Source organism: Gossypium hirsutum, chromosome A10 (genome assembly GCF_007990345.1).
Source record: "Gossypium hirsutum isolate 1008001.06 chromosome A10, Gossypium_hirsutum_v2.1, whole genome shotgun sequence".
NCBI classification, from domain to species: Eukaryota; Viridiplantae; Streptophyta; class Magnoliopsida; order Malvales; family Malvaceae; genus Gossypium; species Gossypium hirsutum.
Window position 1 is genome coordinate 80,276,243 of NC_053433.1, and position 6,541 is coordinate 80,282,783.

The following is a 6,541-nucleotide window of genomic DNA, read 5'->3' on the forward strand; positions in this document are numbered from 1 at the left end:
AGAAACCACCTCTTGTTTAGCTTCTTTTTCTTTATATTCTAATCTACTCAAAGTCGCTAGTTGACTAATTTTATTTTCCAGATTCTAAAAGCGCAAATTCGTTTCTTGTTGAAACTAAGTGAGTTTTTGAGTGCTTGTCCTTGTTTCCTATTGAAGTAGTTGAACAGTATTAGCAAGAGATTTGACTATATCCTTAAGAGACTTACCTTGCCTTAAAGACAACAGTTGCATCAGAGCATGTGGCCTCGATTCATAGCCAAAATTTGAATAATCCTTCCATTCATGATTGTAAATATTGGCATAAGGATTATATCTCCATTGTGGCCAACCGAGAAATCCTGCAACTATATGGCATGTTCTGTAACACCCCAAACCTGGCGTAAACATTATGACTGGATTTTAAGGACTTACATTAATCTATTTTAAAACTTTTGACTTAACCAGACCAAGTGTGCTTTTCGAAAATATAAAATTTGACAAAACTTTCACAATTGCTTAGAAGAACTTAAGTCCGAAATCACTTATTTCAAACCCAGAATTTGAATTCAAAATTGTGTTTTTGAAAGTACTAATTTTTGCAAATCATAAATCATTTCCAGCTTTAAGGCAAACATTCGTTAAAATTATTTATTTATTTACAAAAAAAAACACTTAAGAGGTTACTTAATTTTGCAGTGGAAAATTTTTAGAGTTTTAATTTTAAAAACTGAATTTTAAATTATTAACCTATGTGAGTTTCACGTTAACATACTCAAAAACTGACAAATAGAACAAGACCCCCCAAAAAAACAAAGTCTAAAAACAAATCTATAGTCCAAAATGGTTAGAAATGTAAACTATCTTCTTTTATTAACCGAGAAACAACTCGAGCTCCCGTATGCCGTCCAGTCCTAAACTTGCAGATTACCTAAAATGGTCAATTAGATAAGAGTGGGCTAACAAACCAAATATATAACCAAACTCGAACAAAGAACACAAATATCATAATAAGCAGATCAAAGTATCAGAGAGAACTTTATAATAATCAATTGAACAAAACTAAAAATGCATGCTCATGCCAATGCAGAATTTTTCAGAAAACATAATGCAGATTTTTCAGAGAACTTCCTACCCAAACAAATAATTGTGGACAATGCCACCAGAGTTGTAGTTAAAATTTTTGGATCAGAATATATGTGGGGTCAAACCACTGTATTGCAGCTAAGCTACCAGAATAGATATATGAGGTCTAGCCACTATAATTCAATTAAGCTACCAGACAGAAATGTAGATAAACCGCTAGATAAGGCAGATCATTAAAGTCTAGCCCTAAAAACAAAGAAAAATTGAAAAGATAACAGAGAAATTGGGAAAGAAAGGAAAAGTGGATACGAAAATTTGAGAGAGAAACTTGAGCGAAAGTAGAGAGTAACTTAGGAAATTTTTTTCGAAAACGATTTTTTTTAAAAAAATAGATATTAACCACCCACACTCCCACTAAATCCCTCCATTAACCACCTTATTAGGTTTCAGAATTCAAACACAACTCAAACACTGACATAAAGGCGATATAAAAGAGAATTAGCAAAAATTATTCCTATTTGCACACACAAAAATTCGAACACAAGACCAAAAGGTAAAACTAAAGCCTTACTACTAAACCGACAGGTTCATTCTTATCATAATTGAGCAGAAATATTATGTATGCCATATGATCAATAATAGAGTTTAAGACACAAATCACAAAAATCCAAGGGAAATGATTGAAACCCAGAAGCTCACACACACAAGCAACACTCTTAACCTCTAAACCAAATTAATTCACTTGATATTGTTTCACAATCTTAACTAAAAATTAAGAACGTGACCACTCTAAGTTTCACTAACCCAATTCCTTCTAACCTAGTTTTTGGGATGTGACATATTTGTTTGTATCTTCAAGAAGTATAGGGCATGAATTGGTTTGGTGGCCATAATTAGCGCATATACAACGCCGTAACATGTTGGATATTTCTTAATGCCATATGTTGAACAATTGCAGTTAATCTATCGAGACGATTTTCAAGAGAACAAATTCACCTCATTCACTCTGCTTGGAAACTCTTGTGTGAATCTGAAGTGTTGTGAATATACAACCATGATCAAAGGTTAAGGGTGCTAAAAAGAAATAAAAATTATAATTAAAAATAGAAATAAGAAATAAAAAGAGAAAATTAAAATTATCAACATCAATCTCTAGCAGTGACGCCAAAATTTGATAGGATATCTATACTTATAAAAATAAAACCTACTCAAATAAATGAAAATTTGCAATTAATGGTGAATAGGTCCAAATCTATAGAGGTTGGTAATAATTGTATTTCTTTAAGTAAAACAAATAAAATAAATAGAAGGAGATTTTTTTTTTGTTTTTTTTAACTTAAAATTAAAACTAAGATTTGAAGAAGACTAAATTTAAAACTTAGTAAAAAAAAGTGATAATTAAAAGTTGAGAAAAAATCAATATGAAAAAACTCTAGTAACAGCAAAATCTCCATTTTATTCATAGGTTTAATCATTGATGCAAAGATAATTTTCAATGTTTTTTAATAAATTGTTTATAGTTATCGACGATCACCTAGCAACTTAATCTCTCTTATTATATTCTCGATAATCAAGACAATCATCATTAATTAATTCCCTTATTAACAAATAATCTTATAACGATAGTTTAGGATTTAATCTATTAATAGCATTAAGAACGAAAGAGACCCAACTCTAACTAACAAACACACAATTAGAGTTTATTTAAATTAGATCGCATGCCAACACTGCACAAACAATTATACAATTTGTCACAAATATTAGAATCAATCAATTGATTAAATTTCTAATTGACAAGGTGATTATTCTAAACTGTCAAATATTGGTCACATATCGAACGAACTTGAATAATTATAATTAAACCAAAAGACATACAAATACTAAAGAAAAAAAGAAAAGATTAAGAATACTTAGATCTCGCAAACTTTATAAAATCAAACTTCAAAACTTACTTTGACTAGGAAAAGGGAGTTTAGAAAGCTATAAAGAAAATAAAACACAAAATTAAAATAAAACTAAGAGTGGCTACTTCTAAGTCTTAACCTAATATTGGGTTTATTTATAAGGTAAAAATAATATATTGAATAGAATAAATTTCTTAAAAGGAAAAGGTTTAACTTAACATCAAAATTCAAAATTTATGAAAAAATTCATTTTCTTATAGCACTCAACAAACAATTTTTTTTAAGTAATAACATATCCTTAACAATCAATGCAATAAATCACAAAATTGTATTAATAAGTAATTTTGTCTTAAATATAGGTAACTTGACACCTTATATTATGACATATTGACACTATTTAAGAATGTGAGATTACAGGATGACTAGAATATTGAGAATTTAAACATCGTAATCCCATTCCAGTATGTAATATTATAGGCTGTAATATAAGATTTGGCCAACCAAATGCCCCTTTAAAGGTGTTCATGGGTCAAGTTGATGAAGTCAGATTTTAAAAAAAAAATTCAAAGCTTGGGACAGCCCAACGCATCCAAAAGCTCATATTATTATTTAAAAATAATAAAATATATTTTATAATTTGTTCTAAGTAAAAATTTTAAAAATCATTTTATTTATATTCGAGATAAGCTGGTTTGTTGATAAAATCTTCTTATTCAAGTCCGACCTAAATCGAATCAAACTAAACAAGACAGACCCCCCAACCTTTAATTTTAGACTCAAGCCTCTACCCTAATAACACCATTAACACATATGCTAATATTAAAAATGAGATTATTTTAATAAAAAAATTCTTTTAAAATATAACATAGAAAGTAAAGAAAATCTATAAATATTCATATTTTATGATTTGACTCCAATAGCAATAATAAAATTTCTATTTTCATTAATATCATGAATTAATTAAATAATATATAATAGGAAAATTTTCAAAATCGATAAAATTTACTCCTAATTAACAATTTTTTACTTAAATATTGTAATTAATTATTATTTATTTAAATAAAAATTTGTAAAAATTATTTTTTAAAATACTTTTTTTAGGATAATATTCATAAGTGTCAAGTTTGACAAATCATTATTGGAGTAGATGTTTTGAATATTAGGAGGGTAGGACTACAAAGCACAATTAACAAAATTAACAAAATCTCAACTCTTATGGATATCGATTTTATGATTATGAAATTTGATTAAAAAAATTATTTATTGGTTCACCCAATTAACCCATATAATACAAAAAACTACAGTCATTGAAATTTACTTTCTCTCCTATGAATATCCCACTCATTTCAAAAAAAATCCTTTCAAACTCTCAAAAAAACTTTGTTATTAATAACTTATTTATTTGGAGGAAAATGCAAGCATTAAGGTGTTTAGAAAGAATGTGCAGCAAACTATGTTAGTAATATGGTAAATTTTCCAATTCATTTTTTTTATTATATATTTTTTGCAATTTTTTAAATTTAGCAAAACTAAATATTATTTTTGTAGTATTTTGAATAAATCATAAACTGCCTAAACAGTGTTGGTCTATATTTAGCATCTACAATGATAAAGTTTATTAAGATATTAGAGTTCTTTTTTGCTTTGCTAGAAAGATTAAGGCAATAAATTCATATAATTACTTTTTCATATGGGAAAACGACTATAACACTAAAAGATATTATTTTAATAATTGATCTTTCCATGAACAAAAAAAAAAACAAGTATTATTGACGTGAGTACGAGTGTGATCAATTGTTGATTGTGATGATATTCTAATGCCATCTAAGAATGATAACAAATTAGATGGGAATTGAATGAAATACTAATGGTTGGAGATGGCATCTAAGAGTGGGAATGTATTTTATGCGAATAGAATGAAATATTCATGGTTATTAGAGGCCACCACGTACAATTGCATGTATCTTCTTTTAATAGAATTGTCGAAAATATACTATAATAAGATGTACCATAAATTATTTTATAATGTCTAAGTAAAATTGTACTTTAAAGCTTTTTAATGCAACATTTAGTAGGTTAAATCATTAACTAGCATGCTTTAGATTAAAAATTTTATTAATATGTTTAGTAATAATTTATTTTTAACATATCAATAATAACACTTTATAATCAATTAATAACACAAGGATAAAAGTAGCAATACATAATTTGTATTACAAGTGAAAAATTTTATGGCTAAAATAATAAATGATATATAACATAAAAATAAAAATGGTTGATAAGGGTAATTGCAAATTTTATAATTACAATTCTCAAATTTTGAATAACTTATTATATTTATATAAAGGGAGGGGTTTATTTACACCAGCGTAAAATTAAAGTGGTTTTACACCTTTTCGTAATTTTTTATACGATTAATATTTTAACAATTCAACCATTAAATTTATCAAGATATTTGTACTTGTAGTAAATTTTTGAATCAATATGATATCTCTATCATATTGATCTAAAATATTGTCTAAATTAATATACCTTTAACTGTTGAACTTTTTTTATATAAAATAAATAGTTAAAAATTTTAAACTTAACTTCCATGACCTACATGAATGGAGTATAATATGACAATTAGATTGTTAAAATATTAATTGTAAAGTTTTGCACCATTTCGTAACTTTTTATACGATTAATGTTTTAACAATTCAACCATTGAATTTATCAAGAATCATAATATTTATAATACATAATTGAAAAATATATTTATTTTAAAAATTAAAATAGAGAATGATAACATGTTTATTTTCGCTTTAAATTTTTATTATGTTTATTTATATTTGACATTAAATTTAAATTTAATATTGATGTAATTAATGATAATTATTTTAATTATATTTTTATAAGAAATTATTAAATATGTATATTATGATTTAATAACAACGACTTTAGAAAAAAATTCTAAATATAAAAATTAAGATATAGAATTATTAGATTTTTATTTTCTATTAGTATTTTATTTGTTTTTAATATTACTATATTTACATTTGAATTATATTTTATTTCATTATTTTTATATAATTATATTTTTAATTTAACATTAAAAACTTATAAACTTTTTATATCAATATTTGTATGTAAATTATTAAATTAATTTATTATATTAAAGTCTAATAACACAAAAACTAGTATATATCTTATATAATATATTTAAGGCATAAGAACTTATTTAGCTTTCTAATTTTACAAAAACCATTTTAACTATCCATTTAATTTTTCATCTTTTTTGGCTCTTAGACTTATGTGTGTAATATCACCCTAAATGGATGGAAAAATTAATGTCTTCTAACTTTGCATATGTGACATCCACATGACAGTCTATGTGTATGTCACCATATTAGTAATTAATTTTAAAATTTTAAAAATATTATTTTATACTTTTTAAATAATTTTAATAGTTTCTTTTAATTTAATTTTTTTTTAAAAATTTATTAATTGTTAACGTGAAGGGTGTTTATGTGGCAATTCACATGTATGATTGACTAAAAATTAATGATGAAAAATTAAATAAATAGCTAAAATTA